General features: G+C 46.1%; 1 long non-coding RNA gene across 1 annotated transcript; it reads left to right on the forward strand.

Annotated features, from left to right (window-relative positions):
* The first annotated feature begins 17,871 nt into the window (after positions 1-17,871).
* LOC137418988 (uncharacterized) lies at positions 17,872-24,214 on the forward strand. Its single transcript, XR_010982738.2, has 3 exons — positions 17,872-18,008; positions 23,934-24,030; positions 24,188-24,214. It is a non-coding gene; the product is annotated as an uncharacterized LOC137418988 (long non-coding RNA).
* The last annotated feature ends 2,364 nt before the right edge of the window (positions 24,215-26,578 follow it).

Here is a 26,578-nt window from a genome sequence, read left to right on the forward strand (position 1 = left end):
ATCATCGAATCACTGATAAGGAATGAACGATGCGGAATCACTGATAAGGAATGAACTATGCGGAATCATCGAATCACTGATAAGGAATGAACGATGCGGAATCACTGATAAGGAATGAACGATGCGGAATCACTGATAAGGAATGAACGATGCGGAATCACCGAATCACTGACAGGGAATGAACGATGTGGAATCACTGATAAGGAATGAACTATGTGGAATCATCGAATCACTGATAAGGAATGAACGATGCGGAATCACTGAATCACTGATAAGGAATGAACGATGCGGAATCACTGATAAGGAATGAACTATGCGGAATCATTGAATCACTGATAAGGAATGAACAATGCGGAATCACTGAATCACTGATAAGGAATGAACGATGCGGAATCACCGAATCACTGATAAGGAATGAACGATGTGGAATCATCGAATCAGTGATAGGGAATGAACGATGTGTAACCATCAAATCACTGATAAGGAATGAACGATGTGGAATCACCGAATCACCGAATCACCGATAAGGAATGAACGATGCAGAATCACCGAATCACTGAAAGGGAATGACCGATGCGGAATCACTCATAGGGAATGACCGATGCGGAATCACCGACCCACTGAAAGGGAATGAACGATGCGGAATCACCGAATCCCTGAAAGGGAATCACCGATGTGGAATCACCGAATCACTGATAGGGAATCACTGAAAGGGAATGACTGATGCAGAATCACTGATAGTGAATGACCGATGCGGAATCACTGAAAGGGAATGACCGATGCGGAATCAACGAATCACTGATAGGGAATCCCTGAAAGGGAATGACCGATGTGGAATCACCGAATCACTGATAGGGAATCAATGATGCGGAACCACTGAATCACTGAAAGGGAATGACCGATGCGGAATCACCGAATCACTGAAAGGGAATGACCGATGTGGAATCACCGAATCACTGAAAGGGAATCAACGATGCGGAATCACTGAATCACTGAAAGGGAATGACTGATGCGGAATCACCGAATCACTGATAGGGAATGACCGATGCGGAATCACTGATAGGGAATGAACGATGCGGAATCACCAAATCACTGATAACGAATGAACGATGCAGAATCAGCGAATCACTGATAGGGAATGAACGATGCGGAATCACTGATAAGGAATGAACGATGCGGAAACACCAAATCACTGATAGGGAATGAACGATGCAGAATCACTGATAAGGAATGAACGATGCAGAATCACTGATAGGGAATGAACTATGAGGAATCACTGATAAGGAATGAACGATGCGGAATCACTGATAAGGAATGAACTATGCGGAATCACTGATAAGGAATGAACGATGCGGAATCACTGATAAGGAATGAACGATGCGGAATCATCGAATCACTGAAAAGGAATGAACGATGCAGAATCACTCATAAGGAATGAACTATGTGGAATCATCAAATCACTGATAAGGAATGAACGATGCGGAATCACTGATAAGGAATGATCTATGTGGAATCATCGAATCACTGATAAGGAATGAACGATGCGGAATCACTGATAGGGAATGAACTATGCAGAATCACTGATAGGGAATGAACTATGCGGAATCACTGATAGGGAATGAACGATGCGGAATCACTGATAGGGAATGAACGATGCGGAATCACCAAATCACTGATAACGAATGAACGATGCAGAATCAGCGAATCACTGATAGGGAATGAACGATGCGGAATCACTGATAAGGAATGAACGATGCGGAAACACCAAATCACTGATAGGGAATGAACGATGCAGAATCACTGATAAGGAATGAACGATGCAGAATCACTGATAGGGAATGAACTATGAGGAATCACTGATAAGGAATGAACGATGCGGAATCACTGATAAGGAATGAACTATGCGGAATCACTGATAAGGAATGAACGATGCGGAATCACTGATAAGGAATGAACGATGCGGATTCATCGAATCACTGATAAGGAATGAACGATGCGGAATCACTGATAAGGAATGAACGATGCGGAATCATCAAATCACTGATAAGGAATGAACGATGCGGAATCACTGATAAGGAATGATCTATGTGGAATCATCGAATCACTGATAAGGAATGAACGATGCGGAATCACTGATAAGGAATGAACGATGCGGAATCACTGGTAAGGAATGAACGATGCGGAATCACCGAATCACTGATAGGGAATGAACGATGTGGAATCATCGAATCACTGATAAGGAATGGACGATGCGGAATCACTGATAAGGAATGAACTATGCGGAATCATCGAATCACTGATAAGGAATGAACGATGCGGAATCACTGATAAGGAATGAACGATGCGGAATCACCGAATCACTGACAGGGAATGAACGATGCGGAATCACTGATAAGGAATGAACTATGTGGAACTAGAACGGGCACTCGGTAGAGCGCATACCTTCGCCGCAGCTACTGTTCTGTACTTGGCATGGGAGTGTAGGGAACAGAACAGTGAACAGTTTGGTGCTGATTTCATGCAAATCGGATAAGAATTGACCGAGTTATGACAAAAAACGCACATTTTGCAAGGTCGTGACCCCCCTGACCTTTGACCCCCAACCGCTAACAAGGGTAATGTCTTCACTGGGTCATGTCGTATATCACAAGATCGGGCATTGAATTCTGAACATTTTGGCATTAGTTGCATGCCAATTGGATAAAAATTGACTGCGCTATGGTAAAAATACGATTTTGACCTTTTCGTGACCTTGACCTTGACCTTTGACCCGATTGCTCCCAAAGTCTAATCAAATGTGTCCTGTATAATAACCAATCATCCCACCAAATTTCATGCAATTCGGTTGAATACTTTTTGAGTTATGCGAATAACATACACACACACACACACACACACACAGACATACAAATAAATACACAGCGATCAAAACATAACCTTCCGCTTTTGCGAAGGTAATCATCGAATCACTGATAAGGAATGAACGATGCAGAATCACTGAATCACTGATAAGGAATGAACGATTCGGAATCACTGATATGGAATGAACTATGCGGAATCATCGAATCACTGATAAGGAATGAACGATGCGGAATCACTGAATCACTGATAAGGAATGAACGATGCGGAATCACCGAATCACTGATAAGGAATGAACGATGTGGAATCATCGAATCAGTGATAGGGAATGAACGATGTGTAACCATCAAATCACTGATAAGGAATGAACGATGTGGAATCACCGAATCACCGAATCACCGATAAGGAATGAACGATGCGGAATCACCCAATCACTGATAAGGAATGAACGATGCAGAATCACCGAATCACTGATAGGGAATGAACGATGCAGAATCACTGAAAGGGAATGACCAATGCGGAATCACCGAATCACTGAAAGGGAATGACCGATGCGGAATCACTCATAGGGAATGACCGATGCGGAATCACCGACCCACTGAAAGGGAATGAACGATGCGGAATCACCGAATCCCTGAAAGGGAATGACCGATGTGGAATCACCGAATCACTGAGAGGGAATCAACGATGCGGAATCACTGAATCGCTGAAAGGGAATGACCGATGCGGAATCACTGAATCTCTGAAAGGGAATGACCGATGCAGAATCACCGAATCACTGATAGGGAATCACTGAAAGGGAATGACTGATGCAGAATCACTGATAGTGAATGACCGATGCGGAATCACTGAAAGGGAATGACCGATGCGGAATCAACGAATCACTGATAGGGAATCAACGATGCGGAACCACTGAATCACTGAAAGGGAATGACCGATGCGGAATCACCGAATCACTGAAAGGGAATGACCGATGTGGAATCACCGAATCACTGAAAGGGAATCAACGATGCGGAATCACTCAATCACTGAAAGGGAATGACTGATGCGGAATCACCGAATCACTGATAGGGAATGACCGATGCGGAATCACTGATAGGGAATGACCGATGTGGAATCACCGACCCACTGAAAGGGAATGAACGATGCGGAATCACTGAATCACTGATAGGGAATGAACGATGCGGAATCACCGAATCACTGAAAGGGAATGACCGATGCGGAATCACTGATAGGGAATGACCGATGTGGAATCACCGACCCACTGAAAGGGAATGAACGATGCGGAATCACTGAATCACTGAAAGGGAATGACCGATGCGGAATCACTGACCCACTGAAAGGGAATGACTGATAGGGAATCACTGAATCACTGAAAGGGAATGCCTGATGGGTAATCGCCGAAACACTGAAAGGGAATGACTGATATAGAATCACTGAAAGGGAATTTGACTGTTGTGGAAATCACTGAATGATTGAAAGGGAATTTGTCTGATGGGAAATCACCGAATCACTGAAATGGAATCACTGAAAGGTAATCACTGAAAGGGAATGACCGATGCGGAATCACTGAAACGGAGTGACCGATGTGGAATCACCGAATCGCTGAAAGGGAATGCCGGATGGGTAATCGCCGAAACACGGAAAGGGGATGACTGATGGGTAATCGCTGAAACACGGAAAGGGAATTTGATCGATGGGGAAATCGCTGAATGATTGAAAGGGAATGGATGATGCGAAATCAATCACCGAATCACTGCAAGGGAATGGCTGATGCGAAATCAATCACCGAATCACTGCAAGGGAATGGCTGATGCGAAATCAATCACCGAAAGGGAATGGCTGATGCGAAATCAATCACCGAATCACCGAAAGGGAATGGCTGATGCGAAATCAATCACCGAAAGGGAATGGCTGATGCGAAATCAATCACCGAATCACCGAAAGGGAATGACCGATGCGGATTTACCGAAAGGTAATCACTAAATGGAATCAATGAATCCTCCCAAGGGAATCACTGAACCCTATGGACTGGTACTATAGCTACACACTCACCACTGAGCTGTCTAACCATGGTTTGAATCTCAACCCAACTATAAACTGCCACACTGGTGTTTCAAAGACACGGCGATTCATAGCCAAGCAAACGACACAACACAACTTTTATTCCTCGCTTTCCCCAGATATGGAACCAATTTCATAGGCTGTTCCTAAGTCTCGCCCCCCCCCCCCCCTCCCCACCCGCCTTCACTCTCTCCACCTTCCCCCTCTCTCCCACTCCACGCCCTTCCCCCATTCCATCAAGCAAGCAGTGCACCGCCAACCATTGTCATTGCAAATTGTGATGCATTATCTTCCTTCTCCAAATCATGGTGGCGTCTGGTCAAATCTGTTTCTGGTGTTTGTTCCCCCTCCATCCCCTCCCTTACCTCAAACGGCTACACAGCTGACTCCGCACGTGAAAAAGCTAAACGCCTCAACTCTGTGTTTGCCTCTAAATCTTGTGTCCCAAACCCATCTCTCTCTGTTCCCACCTTTCCCAGTCGAACCCAACTGCTCCTGGACTCTGTATCCTTCTCTCCTGACAAGCTGAAGTTTCTGTCAAACCTCGACTCCGATTCTGCAACGGGACCAGACGGCATCAGCCCACGGGTCCTAAAATCCTGCTCTGCCGCTCTATCTCACCCTCTCTCTGTTTTCTTCACCCTCTCTTTTGCTCAACGTCATCTGCCATCAGTTTGGAAATCAGCCAACATTACCGCTTCATACAAAAAATGTGCAAAAACTTTCTTTTCAATATTTCAATAAATGTTTGTTTTCCATTAATCGTCCAACACTTTCTAAAATCCAAACTCACACCTCCCCTCCTAAACTCCCCCCTCACCTCCGAACTCTCCCCTCACCCCTCTCCTCCTGAACTCCCCCCGAACCTTCCGCTTCAAATCTCCCCCCTCACCCCTCCTCCTCAAAGCGTCCTCCTCCCCACTTCCTCTCCCTTCCAACTCTTACCTCCATCTCCTCAAATACTCTTACTCGCTCTGCCCCTCCTCAAACAACACCTCACTGTACCTCATCCAATCACCATCAAACCTTTTGTCCTCCTCATCCTTCCATTTCTCTGAGCTCTTCTGAAATCTCCGACACACTATCAACAGCTCTCCCTGCCTCCTCCTCTCCCTCATCTTACCCTACCCCTCCCATCCCCTGTCCTGTATCTGATGCTCCCCCTTCCCTTCCTTAACGGTATGGACCACAAACATCCGGGGCCTTCGTTCAAACTCAACTGATCTCTCCACACAGGTTGCTTCTGACAAACCAGACTTAATCTGCTTAACAGAAACATTCATCCTTCAAGATGTCTCTGATTCCTTAATATCTCTCCTTGGTTACACCCTCCTCCGGTATGATAGACCTGAGCCTCGTCCTGGAGGTAGGGTTGCTATCTTTTTCAAAAACTATCTTCCTCACTCTCCCTGCACTGCCCTCGCTCCAGCTCTCCCCAGGAGTACCTCTGGCTACGGCTTCCTTTCCGCTCCCACCTTTTGTTCATATTTGTGTTGTACCATCCACCAAACAGTGATGACTCCATTTACATCTTGCTGTCTGATAACATGGACCAACTTCTATCCACTCATCCCAACTCTCTCTTCCTCATATGTGGTGATTTCAACTGTCATCATGCCAGCTGGCTGGGTGTGGGTACCTCTCTCACCAGCCATGGCACCTCAGCAAAAGACTTCTGTGACCAACTGGGACTGACACAATCTGTCAATTTTCCAACCCAGATCTCAGTCAACGGAGCATCTTCTCTTCTTGACTTGGCTATGACAAACTTCCCTGCAAATATCTGCTGCTCTTCTTCTGCTCCAATCGGTTCATCTGACCATATGCTTGTTAAAGTGGACATCTTTCTGGCCATTCTCAGAGAGCCTCCTCAGCGTCGACGAGTCTGGCATTTCACTCAGGCCAACTAGCACGGTATTCAAGCAGCCATAAATCATCTGGACTGGTCTCCCATCTCTACTGCCTCTGACATCAATTCTTCCTGGGAATTCTTCCAAAGCAAACTGCTCTCTCTCATGCACAGATTTATCCCATCTCGTCTTCAGTTGTCATACCCTTCCTCCCGTCCATGGTACACGGAATCTTGTGGTGAGGCAGTTGCCCTGAAACAACTAGCCTTCACCTCTGGAAGGCAAATCCATGGAAGGCAATCTCAGTTCCTTCCACCAAGCTCGGAACAAGTGTGTGTCTACCCTCAGGAGTGCCAGGAAACACTATCTCACTACTCTCAAGACTGAACTCTCAAACCGGTCTCCCTCCTCCAAATCCTGGTGGCGTCTGGTCAAATCTGTTTCTGGTGCTTGTTCCCCCTCCATCCCCTCCCTTACCTCAAATGGCAACACAGCTGACACCGCATGTGATAAAGCTGAATGCCTCAAATCCATGTTCGCCTCAAAACATTGTGTCCCAAACCCATCTCTCTCTGTACCTACCTTACCCAGTCGAACACAGCTGCTCCTGGTCTCTGTGTCCTTCTCTCCTAACAAGGTGGCGAGGTTCCTGTCAAACCTCGACTCTGATTCTGCAACTGGACCAGACGGCATCAGCCCACGGGTCCTAAAATCCTGCTCTGCCACTCTATCTCCCCCTCTCTCTGTTCTCTTCACCCTCTCTCTGTTCTCTTCACCCTCTCTTTTGCTCAAGGTCATCTGCCATCAGGTTGGAAATCAGCCAACATTACAACTTTACACAAAAAATGTGCAAAAACAGATCCTTTCAACTACAGACCAATGAGCCTGCTGCAAATTATCAGCAAAGTCATGGAATCCATCATTGCTTCGGATATCAAATCCTTCCTCTTCTCCAATGGCTTGATCTCTGATCATCAATTTGGTTTCAGTCCAGGTCACTCTACTCTGGACATGCTGCTTCTGCTGTCTCAACAATCGATGGAGGTCCTCAATGCCAAACAGGAAATCAGAGCTGTCTCCCTTGACATATCACGTGCCTTTGATACGGTCTGGCACGCCGCTCTGCTCACCAAACTCTCCTCCTATGGTATCCATGGAAATCTCCACACATGGCTTGCGGACTTCCTCTCTGGTAGTAGTCAACATGTGGCTCTGAATTGATTTCTCTCATCTCCCCTTCCTGTTCAGGCTGGAGTTCCCCAAGGCAGTGTTCTGGGCCCTGTGCATTTTCTGGTGTTCATCAATGATCTCTCCGACTCTCTGGAAAATCTTCTCGATCTCTTTGCTGATGACTCCACTCTCTGCCGCTCCATTACTCATCCCTCAGATCGGCAGTCTGCAGCCTCCTCACTCTCTGCAGACCTGGACAAAATCACAGACTGGTCAAACAAATGGAACATGTCTTTCAATCCTGACAAATCTCACACTCTTACTATACACAAAGAATTAAGTTAAGCACCCCCCCGTTTTTTTACAACCTCGCACATTACAAGTTTGTTGTCGTCAAAACAGTGTAATATACCCATGATATTGCTATATTTTCTGGAGAAGTGATATTATGGTCACATAAAAACATAACAATCATGCCGTTTTCAATATTTTATTCTGAATAATTTAAGGTGAAATTTTTTGGGAATTTTAGGCATATTTTCACCTCAATTTAAGTATGGAGCTATAGGTCCATCACGGACAGTGTGGATGACGTTTATGTTTTCTAACGTACAGTCATTGTTCTGAGAAGACCTCTAGCGATCTTTGCGTCAATATCGTGTGTAGGACCCACGTGATCGGATGGAGCAAGGTGCTGTGACAACCATCCCCTGGCCTGCGTACAGTCCTGACCTGAACCCCCTCGAGCACGTTTGGGACATGTTGGGACGACAAATTGCGAAGATGGTCCCTCCAATAGCCAATCTGGATGAATTGGAACGTGCATTACATCGGGAATGGAACAACCTGCCACAGCAACGCATACGACGGCTTACAGGGTCTATGAGACGTAGGGTTGAGTCAGTGATCCGATCACGTGGGTCCTACACACGTTATTGACGCAAAGATCGCTAGAGGTCTTCTCAGAACAATGACTGTACGTTAGAAAACATAAACGTCATCCACACTGTCCGTGATGGACCTATAGCTCCATACTTAAATTGAGGTGAAAATATGCCTAAAATTCCCAAATAATTTCACTTTAAATTATTCAGAATAAAATATTGAAAACGGCATGATTGTTATGTTTTTATGTGACCATAATATCACTTCTCCAGAAAATATAGCAATATCATGGGTATATTACACTGTTTTGACGACAACAAACTTGTAATGTGCGAGGTTGTAAAAAAACGGGGGGGTGCTTAACTTAATTCTTTGTGTATATGTCTCTCTGAAAAGACCAACTGGACAACCCTCCCATATACTTTCTCAACAATCCTCTCCAAGAAGTTCTGTCACTCAAGGTTTTGGATCTCATTATCTGCCATGATCTTTCCTGGGAAAACCACATTTCCAAGCTGGCCTCCAAAGCCAGTCGCCGACTGGGCATCCTCCGCCGTGCAAAGTCCTTCCTTGGCACACCTGAGCTCCTCACCACATAGAAGGCTTTCATCCCCAGCTCAATGGAATACTGCTCTCCCCTCTGGGCTGGTGCTCCTGCCTCACACCTAGCTCGGGTTCACGCTATTGAAACCAAAGCTTTCAGAATCATTGAAAGCTTCCACGATGAAGCTAAATCTGAGGGCCTTTCACTCACTCACCGCAGGCAGGTTGGTGGACTCCCCCAGCTCTGTCTGTGCTCTGGCCTCCAAATATTCCTTCAGGTCGCACAAGATCTGCCTGCAACCCTCTTCTGGTGAAATTGCCAAAATCAAGACTCTTTGCTCACCTTCACTCTTTCATTCCTCTTTTCTCCCATCTCTGGAACAAACTCCCTCACTCTGTTCAATCCCACTCCTCCCTCCACGTCTTTAAAACAGCTGTTCACCACCATCTCTTATCTTACCCCATCCAAAACCTTGATCTTTTCTACCCCTGTTAATTCACCTCAGATCCACCTTTTTGAAATCCCGACTTCTTTCCTGAAAGTCCTGGCAGTGTCCATTGGTTTTATACCTCTCCCACCCCCATCCCCTTCTCCTGCCCTCTCTCCCCAAGCCCTCTCCCTCCCACAGATCTCCCAATGTCCCTGTTCTTTAACGTTGTTGTGCTTGTGTGCTTCCCTCTCTCCCCATCTTGTCTCCCGCTCCGTTTATTATATATTTTATGTGTCCGTTTATGTTTTTTGTCATTAATGTTAGCTCTAACACGCGCCTCGATCTTGTGTACAAAAAAAAATGATGCAGTGGGAGTTATGACGATACTTTATGCAGCAGAAACCCAGCAACTGACTCAGGAGCAGCTGAAGAACCTTGATGCCTTTCAACAGAGGTGCTTCAGAAAAATATAGAAGTTTACGTACCATGATCAAGTAACAAATGAAGATATTTACTGGAGGTTAAACAGGCACTCCTCAGCTATAAGTTTTCGCAGATGAGACTTAGATGGGTTGGACATACACATATTAATTGAATAAGTTATAAAATAATCCCTCACATGGCAATGAAATGGGCACCTGCAGTGGGAGTGGAAAGCGTAAAATGGTACATGCCAAGACTGCTTGGTGTAACACCGTGAAAAGGGACATAGATTTACTGAATATTGGTTGGGACGATGTGGGTGCAAAGATGGCTGATGTAGCTGATTAGAGACGAGTTATAGCCTCATGCTCAGTAATGAGTGGGAAAGACTAAAACTAAGATGGGAGTAAGGCTCATGGAAGAGTTTGCAGTGAGCCAAACATCAGAGGAATGAATGAACAGGAAATAGGAAAGATGACATAAACTTTCAAGTAAAAGGCTTGAGTTAGGAAAGGTTAATGAGGGTAATAACCATCATAAGTCAAAATTGTGGATGACAAGAGATGGCAGTACACTGCTTGCTTAAAGCCATGGAGGGAAGAGGGAGACAGAAAAGTCTCTGCAAGGTGGTTTCATTGATGGGAGAAGGAAGAAATAAGAATTCAGGTAAGCAATCAGCCTGGATTTTGGAAGTTTAAGTACAAGGGGGGTTACTGGAAGAATACGAGCATCGTGGAATTGCTGGGGAGGGTCAGAGGACTAAGCAAGTGGAGAAAGCCTTGTTGGAGAAAACACGGTTGAAAAAAAGAGAGAGAAAAACCAATGACCTACTTATGATGTGAACAACAGACCTTGTGCTTTGGCTTCATCATGGAGAGCTTTCAATTTCAATAAATTTGAGAGCTATTGATTCCACAGAATCCAAGAAAGGCAGTTGTGATGCTGGAGCGCCAGACCACAGTGTAGAGTGCTGGAGCCACTCAAACCACAAAATGGATCACCAACCACTTCAGACTGCAACAAGGAAATTTATTGACGTACGTGTACATGGAGAGAAAAGTAATCATATAATATGAGTATACAAAAAGTACCCCTACAGTTCTCTGAAAATCAAGCGCCGAGCCAGTGGTATTTATGCATAGACAGGGAAATTCCGAGAGGAACAGCGCAGCATGTTAACTCCCCTGATAAGGTTGTGAGGTGTCGACGTGGCAGCAACAATTCCTGGAAATGACTCCCCCAGCTCTTACATAAAGAGAGTTTAAAAATTCACCATTTGCCCTACTCGAGTCAGCTATGTTTCAATAAGCTCCATACAAATCTTCCCCAGCAACACAAGAAACCCCTGACCCAAAGCTGATCTTCATCCAATCAGCTACAAAGTTACATGAAAACCCACAAGCCAGCAAGCAAGTTACAATAACGACTGCTGTCAAACCCAGAATGCAATTCATTTTTCCCTTGTAATCAACTACCCATGATGCTCCTTATTTTCCCTTGACCTGGATTGGACAGAAATGACAATTACCATTTGTCAGCTTCTACATGGAGCAGTACTCTATTGAGCTACCGACAAAGGCCTTGCAGACTATGAGTAGCTCAAATTTTCTAAGGAAAGATTTGGATTTGATGGAGGATGCCCAGCCTATGGCTTTGGCCTTGCAGAGTGATGGGATACTGTGCAGCACAGTATAGTCATAAAAACAGGATATTAGTCACTCGGCCAAAAGCCTGAAATAAACGTTTGATGGTATTTTTTGTTAAAAGTGGTCAACCATGCTAAAAAAATATATATATATATATCACCATGGTCCAAGGTTTTAGATTAACCTGGTTGACATTGTGGCATTTGACTTTCAAGACCAAATATTGAGGCCAAAGGTCAAATTTCAACTTTCTTCAATGATGATGTCTTTGCCTTAAAAAACCCAAAGAGATAGGGACAAAATATTGACCAATGAATGAGTTAGGGTGCTGTAAAGATTGAAAATAAGAGGAAGTTAGGAAGAAAATTCTTAAAAACAATTTGAGTCACAAAATACTTCCCAAACGATTGGGCCAAAGGTGGCAAGGTCAGATCTCCACGATTGATAATTTTTCAGATTTGTTTATTTTGTCCTGCTCGTACAGACCATGTGACATTTTTGACATCTCTGTATTAATCAAATACTTCATCTACTCGAGACACATTGGAAGAAAAATGTCTTACTACTGGTCTTTCAAAGGCATCAACATAGGCACCAAATGTTTCGCACTTGGCTGGTTTTCCAAGGGCTTGTATCAAGACATGACCATCAATGAGAATGCATGTCCTGGCAGAGGTTTGTTATTTCCACTGGTCACTCCAGCTCCAGTTGTTTTGGTGCGGTGTAGACTTTGGTGCGGTGCTCATTTTACTATTTGTGTAAGCCAAATAAGTGGCACTTGAGCCAACTCCTGCTCAAGTATTTCCTCCATATCTGCTTTGTGTCCTGCTCTCGATGCATTCAGTAGCTTTTGGATCAGATGCCATATCAGTCTTTATGTTGTCCCCTTTTCTTTATTTACAGTTGTCTTGCATAATATTTTGAGTTCTCACATTTCTGTCCATCAATGAATGGTATGGTTCTCTACTTCACTCCGCCAGTCTTTGCCTCACATTGCATAGTACAAAACTCTTTCCCTGATCGTCACCTCTCCGGAGACTCTTATTTCCACAGTGGCGACTGTAGTGAAATTATACAAAGGTGAACCCAGGGTGTGCTCGCTTCAAAAGGGGCGTCTATAAGACCCGGGACAACCGGGGCGCACGGACACTCCAGCGGAACTCACTGTGACATAGTCCTGTAGTTTGAATGGTATGTACGCCCCTAAATGCTGCGCTGACTGTCCTCTCTATTGGACCATTGCCATATTGAATCGACCATTGCTCATGAAATACTCTGATTTTAATGCCTGTTGCATGAATGTATTTTTACAGGATGTACTTCAGATCTAAATGATATTAAACCTACCCAGAGGTCAAGTCGTGTCTGAGCTTGATTTTCACGACATTTAATATCATTTAGATCGCCGGAATGGCTGACCACAAGATGATCGTGGTACCAATTCTCGGAGCCGACTCTCAAGCTGAGGGATCAGCATCGGAGTTCACTCACTGGCTCAAAACGCTGGAGAATTATTTTGCTGCTCACGAAACAGAGCCCACTGCTGAGATGAAGCTGTCCGTGTTACAGTCGAAGGTCTATCACACCGTGTTCCGGAACATAGCTCGATTTGAGACGTACGCTACGGCACTAGCCGAGCTGAAGCGCTTATACGTAAAAACACGGAGCGCTGTGCACGGCCGGCATCAACTCTCCCAGCGGCGACAACAACCATCTGAATCGATCGATCGCTACGCGCAGGAGTTGCGCTACCTGTTGGCGGACTGCGTGCAGGACGTACGGACCCACGAGCAAGTGCAGGACGACTTGCTCCGAGATTCATTCATCTCCGGAATTAGTTCTGGGGTCTTGCGGCTCCGACTCCTGGAGGTCGCGGATCTGACATTTACGGAAGCACTACGGCTGGCACGCGTATATACAGATGCCCGAGAACAATCCACCACATACAATCACCCACGAGTCGTGGCGGGGGCCTCTCAACTCGCGCGACCGGAGAGGGCTACCGCCGAGGATACGGAGGAGGACCCGACCACCACAGCCGAGACTCCGGGTGCTCCTGAAGCGAACTCCGCTTCCGGCCTCACTGCTGCCGCAGCTGCCCGGCCACGGCCTGACCGGTATGCAAAATGTTATTTTTGCGGGAATCGGCAGCACCCTCGCTCTGAATGCCCGGCTCGGGAGGCTACATGCCACCTGTGCTCCACCAAGGGCCATTTTGCAAAGGTCTGCAGGAAGGCCGCTCGGGGCACGCGTCCCCGCGCGACCTTGAATGGGCTCATCGCGGAGCCAACGGATCGAGCGCCGGAGGGGGCGCCTCACTCGGCTTTGATGAGCCGCTCTCCTTCTCGCGGGCCTCTGGCTGCACGCCCGAGCTTGGTGAGATACACCGGGCCGCCGAAACAAATGGCGCGAACGCGACCGGCCGCAGCGCGACCGACCTTGACTGGCGTTCGAACGCCTACTTCAAACAAGCGACATGCTCCTGCTGTGGAAACTCCTCTCGATGTGCGGCAAACGCAGCACAAATTACATGCACCCACTTTGGCATATGAATCTGCAGACGGCAGAGATCCTTCTCACGTGACTCGAGCGCCATCTGACGGCGGCTCTTACGAATTTCATGCACTCACTTTGGCATATGAATCTGCAGACGGCAGAGATCTTTCTCACGTGACTCGAGCGCCATCTGGCGGCGGCTCTTATGACCTACACACACCCACTCTAGCAAATGAATCTGCTGATGAGCCAACTGACTTCAATGCTCCTGCTGAGGCCCAACCTGCCGACGCTGCCCGAAGGATTGCAGCCGGCGTGGGATCCACCCGCGAGGCGCGATCTTCTCGCCTGGCCGGTACAATACCTGCCGGGTCTGCCGGCCTTGCGCAGGCCATCATTCCGCTCACGGTCATGGGCGTTTTTGCGCAAGCTTTGATTGACATGGGGTCCACGGATAGTTTTATCGATCAGCGACTCGTGCATCAACATGGGTGGCCGGTTCTCGGGACAACCCGCCGGATCTTCATGGCCTCTCAGGGACTTCGGTTGAGCACAAAAGGGGCGTGTCGATTGAAACTTGTGATAAAGGGACGCACGTTCCCGGACGTGTATCTCATGGTATTACCTGCTTTATGCGCTGACGTTCTGTTAGGACTTTATTTCCTTAAGCGGCATGGACGTTTGGAAATAGACTTCGGTGGGCCGGACACGCTCGCTGTGTGCGCCCTCGCTCAAATGGACATGGAGCCTCTCTCACTGTTCCCCAACCTGACCACTGATTGTACCCCTGTAGCCGTCAAATCGCGGCGCTACTCTCGCGCGGACGCGCAATTCATTGCGGAAGAAACGGCCCTGCTCTTAAAGGACGGTATTATAGAACACAGTAGGTCACCGTGGCGGGCCCAAGTCTTAGTGGTGCGGAGTGAGGCCCACCGCCGGCGCATGGTAATCGACTATTCGCAGACGATTAATCGTTTTACACAGCTGGATGCCTACCCCTTACCGGGGATGGACGCCCTGGTACGCCAGGTGGCCCTGTATTCCGTTTATAGCACTCTCGATCTGCGTAGTGCGTATCATCAAGTCCCCATCTCTAGGGCTGATCGCGTCTTTACAGCCTTTGAATCAGGTCAGCGGTTGTACCAGTTCACGCGACTTCCCTTTGGGGTAACTAACGGAGTCGCTTGTTTTCAGAGGGCTATGGATGACCTCGTTGCGAAGGAGAATTTGACCGATGTCTTTGTCTATCTGGACAATCTTACGGTTTGTGGGTATGAGCAGGAGCATCACGACGCTAATCTGAAACGCTTCCTCGAGGTCGCGCGGAAATATCGCCTAACCATGAATGCGGCTAAGTGTCGATACTCTCTACGCACGGTAGACCTTTTGGGGTACACCGTGACCCATGGCTCCGTCTCTCTGGATAAGGAGCGTCTGCGCCCTTTGCTCGATATGGCTCCGCCTAGCGATCGGGCTTCGCTGAAACGCGCTCTAGGGCTGTTCGCCCACTATTCAAAGTGGGTGCAAAATTTCTCCGTGAAGCTCCGCCCCCTCGTGGCCTGCGACACTTTCTCCATGGGCCCGGCCGCCCTGGCGGCCTTCGAGGGCCTTAAAGTCGACATCGCTGGCGCCGCTGTCGCGACGATTGACGAGAGTGCCTCTTTCGTTTTGGAGAGTGATGCCTCAGATCATGCGATAGCGGCGACTCTCTCCCAAGGGGGCCGCCCTGTGGCTTTCTTCTCGCGGACTCTCACCTCCGCCGAGCGGAGGCATTCGTCTGTCGAAAAGGAAGCGTACGCGATCGTCGAATCAATTCGGCGATGGCGGCCGTATCTGCTTGGGCGGTGTTTCCAAATCGTCACGGACCAACAGAGCGTTGCGTTTATGTACGACACCTTACATGCTCAGCGCATTAAGAATGAGAAAATCACCCGTTGGCGTATCGAACTCGCCGACTTCTGCTACACTATCAAATACCGCCCGGGGAAGGATAACCTGGTCGCTGACGCCTTAACGAGGCCGGCCACTTGCGTGGGGGTTGTAACTTTGGAGGGGCTGCGCACTTTGCACGGCACTATGTGTCATCCCGGGGTAACGCGCTTCGTGCATTTTGTGCGCGAGGGCAATCTGCCGTACTCGATTGAGGACATCCGCCGCATCTGCCGTGATTGCGTGATCTGTGCGGAACTCAAACCGCGTTTTTATAACCCTCCTATGGGGACACTCGTTAGGGCTACTAGACCGTGGGAGCGCTTGGCGATGGACTTCAAAGGGCCGCTGCCAATGTCGAGCAACTCTCGCTATCTGCTCACTATCGTCGATGAGTATTCACGATTCCCCTTTGCTTACACGTGCGGGGATATGTCGGCTGCCACGGTTATTCGGTGCCTGCAGAATTTGTTTTCTATGTTCGGGTATCCGGCCTAAGTGCATACCGATCGGGGTGCGGTGTTCCTGTCCCAGGAGGTGAGGCGCTACTTGCTCCAGCATAATGTCGCTTCGAGCTACACCACCCCGTACCGGCCCCAAGCGAATGGGCAGATCGAACGTTTTAATGGGATTATATGGAGGGCCGTCATTCTGAGCCTCCGGACCCTCGGCCGAGGCCTCGATAAATGGGCGTGGTCGCTACCTGCCGCTCTAAACTCGATCCGGGCTCTCCTATGTACCGCCACCAACCAGACTCCTCACGAACGACTGTTCCACCACCCTAGAGGCTCCGGCAGTATCCAATCTTTACCCAGCTGGCTCGCTGAACCGGGGCCCGCCTATCTCAAACGAGCGGTTCGCGCTAGCAAGTACGACCCCCTTGTTGACAAGGTGCAGGTCCTCCAGCCTAATCCCGAGCATGCTCGCGTGATAACGGCGGATGGCCGCGAGTCTACTGTCTCCGTACGCCATCTCGCCCCATGTGGGGACGACGACAGGGATATCGACGAACCCGTCTACGAGTCTATGGACTCTACCGAAGCTTCCCCTATGGAACTACCACCGTTACTTCCGTCGTTCCCCACTCCCGTGCCCGAAGGCGCTGGGGCGCCCCCTCCGACTCCCACCTCCGGCGGCTATTCCGACGCGGGGGACTCCGGGCTTGGGGACGCCGTGCCCGGTAGATTCCGAACACGAACTGGCAGGGAAGTTCGCCGCCCCAACCGCTACGGGTGGACCGACTGACGTGGATTGACGTGACCCATTCGATTATTGCTGATGCTTGCTTGCAACCTGCCGAGCGGCAGTATAGTTCTAACGGCGGGGAGAATGTAGTGAAATTATACCAAGGTGAACGCAGGGTGTGCTCGCTTCAAAAGGGGCGTCTATAAGACCCGGGACAACCGGGGCGCACGGACACTCCAGCGGAACTCACTGTGACATAGTCCTGTAGTTTGAATGGTATGTACGCCCCTAAATGCTGCGCTGACTGTCCTCTCTATTGGACCATTGCCATATTGAATCGACCATTGCTCATGAAATACTCTGATTTTAATGCCTGTTGCATGAATGTATTTTTACAGGATGTATTTCAGATCTAAATGATATTAAACCTACCCAGAGGTCAAGTCGTGTCTGAGCTTGATTTTCACGACAGCGACATCATTTGAAGTAACACCCGCTGAGGCTGTTCTGACTCTGGATTCTCTCAGGTATGTTCATGGTCATGATGTTATGCAGGTTGAGTTGCATGATGCAAGGTCTCAAATGATTGGTGGTAATTTGCGTCAATGGCTTCGGTTAGAAGAGACGAATGTCTGGCTATCGTTTCCACTAATCGTTCCTGCAGAAGACTTGCTACACTCTTTGTTGACTTTTTTCCACAGCATCTTCAAACAACTCCCTGAGGAACAGTTGATATAGTAGCTATTGTGCCATTTCATCTCCAAATCCCACCAGTCATGGCCAGAAATATGATTGAGTTGATTTGGAATAGGAAAGGAAGCTCAATCAGTAAGCCTTATTCGTTCAGCCGCAGCATCCCTGATGCATTTCCTTCCATCCTCAGAGCCATATATAGTTGTTCAACCACTCTCTTGATTTATTGGCAGATGAGACAGTATGAATAATCAATGGTGGAAGAAGAATCTCGTTTTCACTTAAGTGCAGTAACTGGAACGATAATGTTGTTAGCCATGCTTGACATCTGCAATAAACACAAAAAACACCACCACCGCAGAAGCAAAGTATCATGGGATATTGGCATTGCAAAATCAATTTGCATAATATAATCAAGCTGTACTTTCGGGCAAGTTCAGTCATACATGCTAAAGATGCAAATGAACGGTATATAAAACCAGGGGGCTACAAACACACCGACTCAAAGAATGACAAGAGGTGCAGTGCATAAGTGGAGTATGCATGTAAGCATGGTTTAACCCCTTTAAGTGACGAATACGATGGGCCAAACCTTTTATAACATTTCCATGCATCACAAGTTTGAGGACATCAGTTGGCAAGTAATTTGAAAGTCAAACGGTTTAAGAGATACTGTGAGACCCCCGTTATTCGTGGGTGATAAAATGCGACCTGTTTCTCTATTTGCGGGACAGTGTCCAGTGAATTAGTGGGGTTTTTTTTATATTCGCAGTCGTGTTCCTTCGTCATTTCGTTTCGCGGATTTGCGGTCGTTTCTATTGCGAGTTTTTTTTTGCTATTCACGGCCGTCTTCGTGGTTTTTTTGTGGTTTTTCAGAGGGGCGTAAAAAAAAATTCACGAGCTGTTAGCTTCACATGCGGTATATATATAAAACCTTCGTGGATTATTGTCATCATTCGTGGGACTTGCCTCGGCATTCGTGGATTTTGCCTCACCATTCGCGGTTTGGTCCTCTCTATTCGTGGATTTTCATGACTCCGGAACCTATCCCCCCCTTTTTCCATTGAAACAATGCCCCGCTATTTGCGGATTTTCCAGGAACGTATTCCCTGCGAATAGCGGGGTCTGAGGGTTATTTGCATTTTATTTGAGAATTTTATTTTCAATTTCCTATTCTTTTCAATCTTTACAGCACCATAACTCATTACTTGCTCAATATCTCTTTGGTTTTTTTTCCACATAAGTACAGACAGATATTCTAACCACGATGAAAAATCAAGAAGTAAATTTCTGAAGAACATTTAAATTTGACCTCATTTGACCTCAATATTTGACCTTGACCTTGAATATAAAATCAAATTCCACTATGTCAACCGTGTCGATCTGAAACCTTGGACCATGGTGATACTTGATCGCATGGTTTACAACGTTTAACAGAAAATAATGCCATCAAAACCTTTTCTAAGCATATTTCTGGAGGTCGGCCGGTCGGCTATATATCCTGTTTTATAAGAGTTGAAAAAACAGGACAATCCTGTTTAATGAAATCAATCTTCATTGAAAGACATAGGATCTTCATGGGATCATTAACCTCCATGATGAATTAATAGAACAAGCAAACGGTACACCAAACTTCAGGTCCATTCGAGGGATAGTACACTTTGTGATTTAAGGTTTTGTGAATGAGGGGCTGGCTATAAGTCATTATCTCCAAATGAATGAATGAAGTGGTGTCCAGGAAGCCAAAAAGTTTTGTAAGTTTTAATGTTGGATATGAGTGATGCATGACGTGGTTAGATGATTTATTTATCTTTAGGATGAAAAACAACCAGTTTAAAGTTGTTTCACAGTTGTAAAGTCACAAATATGTGACTTTATCTATTGAGAAATATTCTTCAAAAGAAAGTAGAGTAGTTTTGTTTTTCACCAGAAAGATGTTTAAAAGACTTTGCCTCCTTTTATTAGTCCCCTAGCGGTGTACACCGGAGGGGACTAGAGGTTTGCACTCCGCCCGTCAGTCTGTCAGTCTGACAGTCTGTCAGTCTGTCAGTCTGTCCGTCTGTCCGTCTGTCTGTCCGTCATGCAAAGAACAGTTTTCCGGACGACAGACTGCCGGTAGGGGACATGTATTGCAGCACAATACTCAGAATGCTTGTTTTAAAAGCAAGCAATGTTGACCAGAGTGAGCAATTTATATTTTCACGAACTACTCTGAATTTTGCATTTGACCTCAACAAATGCTCAATTGAAAGTCTTCAATCTTAGTGGTAAGACAAAACAAATAATCTTGTATGAGCATCTACTCATCTTGTAAACCACAAATCATTGCAGTGAGAAATGAATGGTATAATCATTGGTGCTAGAAAACAAAACAAACTAGAAAGAGCAATCAGAGATTGGAGACCCTCACCAGAACGTGTTTTCAGTGGTTTTTAAGGCTTTTATGTTAAAACAAATATGGCGACCGAACCACGTGACCGAGCCATTTTTTTTCTCCACCAATTTATGCCTAGATGATGCTCAATAAATGTAATCTTGATCGGATGAGGTTTTGTACATGTCGAATTATGACGTCATAATGAAGGCACATATGACATCATCATTAACATATGTTATTCCACATGGAAAGTTCTTTACAATGAGCCATGTCTCATTTTTTTTCTATGCAGCGCTTTCAGAGATAGGTGCAATTTTTTTCGGTTTTTCCATACCATGTGAAGATGGCGCCCAGACCACGTGACCTATGACGTCAAAATTATCATTAAAATATTCTACAGGTGGAGTTGCACCTATGGTGAAAATTTCCGCTATTATGTGCAGACAAACAAACAAACAAATGAAAAATCACTCATAGAGTGACACTTGGCAAAAGAGAATAAAGTAGAATGAAGCAGAAGTAGAATGAATGAAATGGAGCAGAAGAAGAGCAGCAGACATTTTCAGGGAAGTTCGTCATAACCAAGTCCTGAAGAGAAGATTCTCCGTTGACTGAGATCCGGGTTGGGAAATTGACAGATTGTGTCAGTCCCAGTGAGTCACAGAAGTCCTTTGCTGAAGAGCCATGGCTGGTGAGAGAGGTACCCACCCCCAGCCAACTGGCATGGTGACAGTTGAAATCACCACATATGAGGAAGAGAGAGTTGGGATGGGTAGATAGAAGTTGGTCCATATCATCAGACAGCGAGATGTAGATGGAGTCATCACTGTTTGGTGGATGGTACAACACACATATGAACAAAAGGTGGGAGCGAAGGGGAAGCCGTAGCCAAAGGTATTCCTGGGGGTGAGGTGGAGAGAGGGCAGTGCAGGGCGAGTGAGGAAGAGAGTTTTTTATAAAGATAGCAACCCCACCTCCAGGACGAGGCTCAGGTCTATCATACCAGAGGAGGGAGTAACCTGGAAGAGATACCAAGGAATCAGAGACATCATGAAGGAGGAAGGTTTCTGTTAAGCAGATCACGTCTGGTTTGTCAGAAGCAACCTGTATGGAGAGATCAGTTAAGTTTGAGCGAAGGCCCTGGATGTTTGAGGTCCATACTGTTAAGGAAGAGGAAGGGGGAGCATCGGATACAGAACAGGGGGGGGGGGGAGCGGTAGGGCAGGATGTGGAAGAGGAGGAAGAGGTAGGGAGAGCTGTTGCAGGTGTGTCAGAGATTACAGAATAGCTTGGAGAAAGGGAAGAATGGGGCGGACAAAAGGTTTGATGGTGTTTGGGTGAGGCGCAGTGAGGTGTTATTTGAGGAGGGGGAAGAGTGAGGCAGAAGGTTGAGGAAGATGAAGGTGAAAGTTGGAAGGGGGAAGAAGCGGGGAGGACGCTTTGAGGAGGAGGGGTGAGAGGGGAGTCTAGGAGGGGAGGAGTGAGGGAGAGTCTCGGAGGGGAGGGGTGTGGGGGGAGTTTAGGAGGGAAGGGGCAGGGGGGGAGATTTGAAAGGGATGGGTGTTTGGGAAGATTTGGGGGGGGAGGGGCAAGGGGGAAGATTTGACAGAGATGGGTGATGGGGAAGATTTGGAGGGGAGTGGTGAGATTGGATTTTGAAAAGTGTACGATTTATGGGAAACGAACATTTATTGCAAAATGAGTTTCTTGAGACATTCGAGTCAAAAATACGTTTGAGGACGCTGAAGGATGGGTGGAGTTCTGGAGAGTTTATGGAATGAGTGAAAGATGCACTGTAAGAGATGGAATTTTTTTTTTGAATGAATAGAATTGGTGAGCAAGTCGAAAGCATCCTTTTATAGAAGAAGTAGAAAAAAGTGTTATAGAATATGACATAATAATAAGGTTCTTCAGGGGACAGATGAAACATGTATTAACAACTTGATCACGTGATCTCGAACAACGTGGTCGAAGAACGAAAGTACAAATAACGAAGAACGAAAGAGCAAAAGAACGAAGAACGAAGAACGAAAGAACAAATACGAACGCACTGCAGCGCGATCGAAGAACCGCTGAGACAAAAAACAAAAGCCTCAAGCCAAGGTCTGAGGACACGGTAGCCTACTAGCACTACACTAGGCCTCAGAATACACGATACGAAAAAAACCGACGATTCTGTACACAGGTATGAAAAACCAACACCGAGAAACCTATTAAAGTCACCCCAATAGGTACATACACCGAAAGAAAGAGAAAGATACGACAAAAACACAAATGTGAAAGATCACTTAGCTTCGAAAGCGTGAGCGCATGGAACAGCTTCGAAAAGACGTGACCTCGCCGTGATCTCGCGAGAGCAACCTTTGACATTTGCAGCAACATCCTCAGCAAGATGATGTTGTAGCTTTCCATATCGTTGTGACTGCAGACCATCCCATTCAGGTATAAAATGCTTGATCTCTTTACGACCGGCAGCAGCAATTTCCTCTGCAGTGACAGTTACTCGTGGAATAGGCTTTGTACCAAATGTACCGGGAGTTACTGTGGCTATTATCCCCATTCCGTGGAAAGTGTTGTGGCCATCTAGGGTACGGATGTTGTGATCTACGTTGTCTGCAACATATTGTATGAAGTTGTCTGGTGTCAGATTGGGAATCTCTACCCCACTGTTGACAGCTGCACTGCGCTCATACGTTGTGGCCTCTTGGTAGCTGCAGGTAAAACCATGCTTATGCACTATGCAGTGTGTCAATGAGGAACTTGGAAGCAAAGTGGTGATGCAGCTGGACTCCAAAGCCTATTTGAAGTGGTGCAAATATTGCTCGGGGACGAGTTGCCTGGAACATCGCTTGACCTATTGAGGCCATCTTCTGCATTGCATCTGTATTTGCAAATAGACCTTGGAGGAAAATCCTCAATGATGCTGGTAGGAATGAGTTGGCTTCTTCTACTGAAGCCATTTCCTCGTACTTAGGATAGCAGTCTTTCTGCTGGATGACAGATTTCATGTCATTCTTGATCAGCTTTGCAGCAGCCTGTATTATTTTCATCTTCTCCTCCTCGCAGCTCTCTGGATGTCCCTGGTCTGAGTGGAATTCATTAATTATACTTTGTGCACTGCTCCAAAAGGTGACAACGTTTGGCTTCCCATCTATTTCAGTTATTATTATCTTGTCACAAAACTGCTTTTGGATCTGTTGCTTCATATGGGGAAAGCTATAGGGCTCACCGTTAGTGTCAACTAAGTAGTCGCCCATCATTTTTATGAGGTCATGTATGGTGGTTTGCTCCTCGTCATTTACCTCCAAGTACTCAACAACTTTCATGAACGCTTCTGCTTGTACTTCATCTTGTGGTCTTCCCAGTTTGACATGCTTTGCAGATCTACCATCACTAGGAAGATACTTCTGAGGAATCTGCTTTTGAGTTCGGAAATTTACACTGCAAGCTTGGTGGTAGACGGCATCAGCTGCATGAAGGTCATTGATGAAGTCTCTTCTAGCTTTAACTTTCTGGGCCCACTCATCATTCCTCTTTGTGCATGTGTGTAATACTGATGTCAGAAAGTCGAATGTTTTGATTGGTATCAATTTAAAGTCCACGCTTTTCCCACCATATTTGTCACCTGTACCACAGAACAGGCAGTGTTAATCTGAAATCAAGAGACAAGAAAAAATCCACCACCAATCACTACAATGTTATTGGCAGCATCTTCATTTATTCATAATGTGTTCATTGACCTGAAATATAGTTGATTGTTATGAATGGAGGCTATTTTGATATTATGCTAATTGAGCCTGTGCTGATGCTTAATGACAACAACTTTTGATTATTGACATTGTTCTCATTGTGTTCCTTGAGCCAAAAGCAAGTACAAACCCAGAATTAAACCATTATTAGTTACAGGATATGGGTTAAGCTAATTTGTCACAGTGGCCATTTTGGATTCATGCAAATTAGGTGCGAACAAATGACCCAATGTTATAAATACTGTTATAAACATGTTCCTTGACCCTGAAAACATGGGTATAGACACCAGAATTAAGTCTCCACGAGTCTCAGATCCCGAGATATAGGCAAAAGTAGTTTGAATGACGGCCATTTTAAATTTCTGCAAATTAGGCACTGTTCCACAACTTCGATTTTCCTATATTTTTAATACGTTGTTTTGTGAGCTATTCCAAATTAAATGCAGGTAAAATGGATTCTGTTGCACTTTGTTTTGGGTTGACCCCTTTTTTTCATATTTTGATTGGACTAAAAAGAGGACAAAGTAGAATGGCACTCAGGAGAGCATCCTTTTGACCTCACAAAAAATTGGTGGTTGAATTATGTGCTCTGAAATGCAAATTTACTTCAAATTTTAAGTTAATCGGATGAAAAATGACAATTTTAGAAATCCGGCCTATGTTGACCTTTTGGCCTATGTTGACCTCAAAAATAATTGGTGGTTTGTTTCAGTAAACTGATATGCAAATCCTCTATAGATTTCAAGTCAATCGGATGAAAATTGAGGATTTTAGAAATATGACAAAAGTGGTTGACCTTAGGCCTATGTTGACCTTTTGGCCTATGTTGACCTCAAAAACAGATGGTGGTTAAATTCAGTTAGCTGATATGAAAATCCTATTCAAATTTCAAGTCAATCGGATGAAAATTGAGGATTTTAGAAATATGACAAAAGTGGTTGACCTTAGGCCTATGTTGACCTTTTGGCCTATGTTGACCTCAAAAACAGATGGTGGTTAAATTCAGTTAGCTGATATGAAAATCCTATTCAAATTTCAAGTCAATCGGATGAAAATTGAGGATTTTAGAAATTTGAAAAAAGTGGTTGACCTTTGGCCTATGTTGATCTTTTGACCTCAAAAAGAGGATTTTGTCGGACCACAAACTAACATTTGGTGAAGTTTCGTGAAGACCGGTTTAAAATTGTGACCTGTCGGCAAGTATAAGTGAGCGGACAGATAAACACACACACCACAAACCGGAGTGATCAACATACTTGGCAAAAATATTTTTTGCCAAGTAACAAAGAAACGGACTCAAATGCAATACCCTCTCCTCATGCGAGGGTAAAAGGGATGGCACCAGCAGGCCATGGGGGCTTTGGGGGCACACACAGGGCTCTGAGGGGTACTTGGTATCGTTTGCGTATATCAGAGGGTTTGCATGCACAATTATTGTTCACATAGCAGAGCAAATGCAAAACAATCTAGATTATCATATTTAATTGCGCACACAAATGAAAATCAATGTTAAGGTGCAAAGTGAAATCATTGTTATGGTTGGTGCCCCTTAGCAGTGTTGGTTAAAAAAATAAGTGATTTGTGATGTCCAGATGAGCGGTGCACGGACAGACGTTGTACGAGCGGTGCACAGGCCTAGACCTTGTACAAGTACATGCAGACCTTATACGAGCGATGCACGAGCAGACATTGTATGAGCAGTGCACAGGCAGACCACCTTGTACAAGCAAGCGGTGCACGAGCAGACCTTGTACGAGCAGTGCACAGGCAGACATTGTACGAGCGGTGCACGGGCAGACATTGTACGAGCGGTGCACATACAGACCGTGTATGAGCAGTGCACAGGCAGACCACGTTGTACAAGCGAGCAGTGCACAGGCAGACATTGTACGAGCAATGCACAGGCCTGGACTTTGTACAAGCAGACTTTATACAAGCGGTGCACTAGCAGACATTGTACATGGGCAGACCTTGTACGAGCAGTGCACAGGCAGACATTGTACGAGCAATGCACAGGCCTGGACCTTGTACAAGCAGATTTTATACGAGCGGTGCACTAGCAGACATTGTACAAGGACAGACCTTATACGAGCGGTGCACGAGCAGACATTGTATGAGGACAGACCTTGTACGAGCAGTGCACAGGCAGACATTGTACGAGCGGTGCACGGGCAGACATTGTACGAGCAGTGCACAGGCAGACATTGTACGAGCGGTGCACGGGCAGACCTTGTACGAGCGGTGCACAGGCAGACCTTGTACGAGCAGTGCACAGGCA

This window comes from Myxine glutinosa, chromosome 3 (genome assembly GCF_964187855.1).
Source record: "Myxine glutinosa chromosome 3, kmMyxGlut1.1, whole genome shotgun sequence".
Lineage (NCBI taxonomy): Eukaryota > Metazoa > Chordata > Myxini > Myxiniformes > Myxinidae > Myxine > Myxine glutinosa.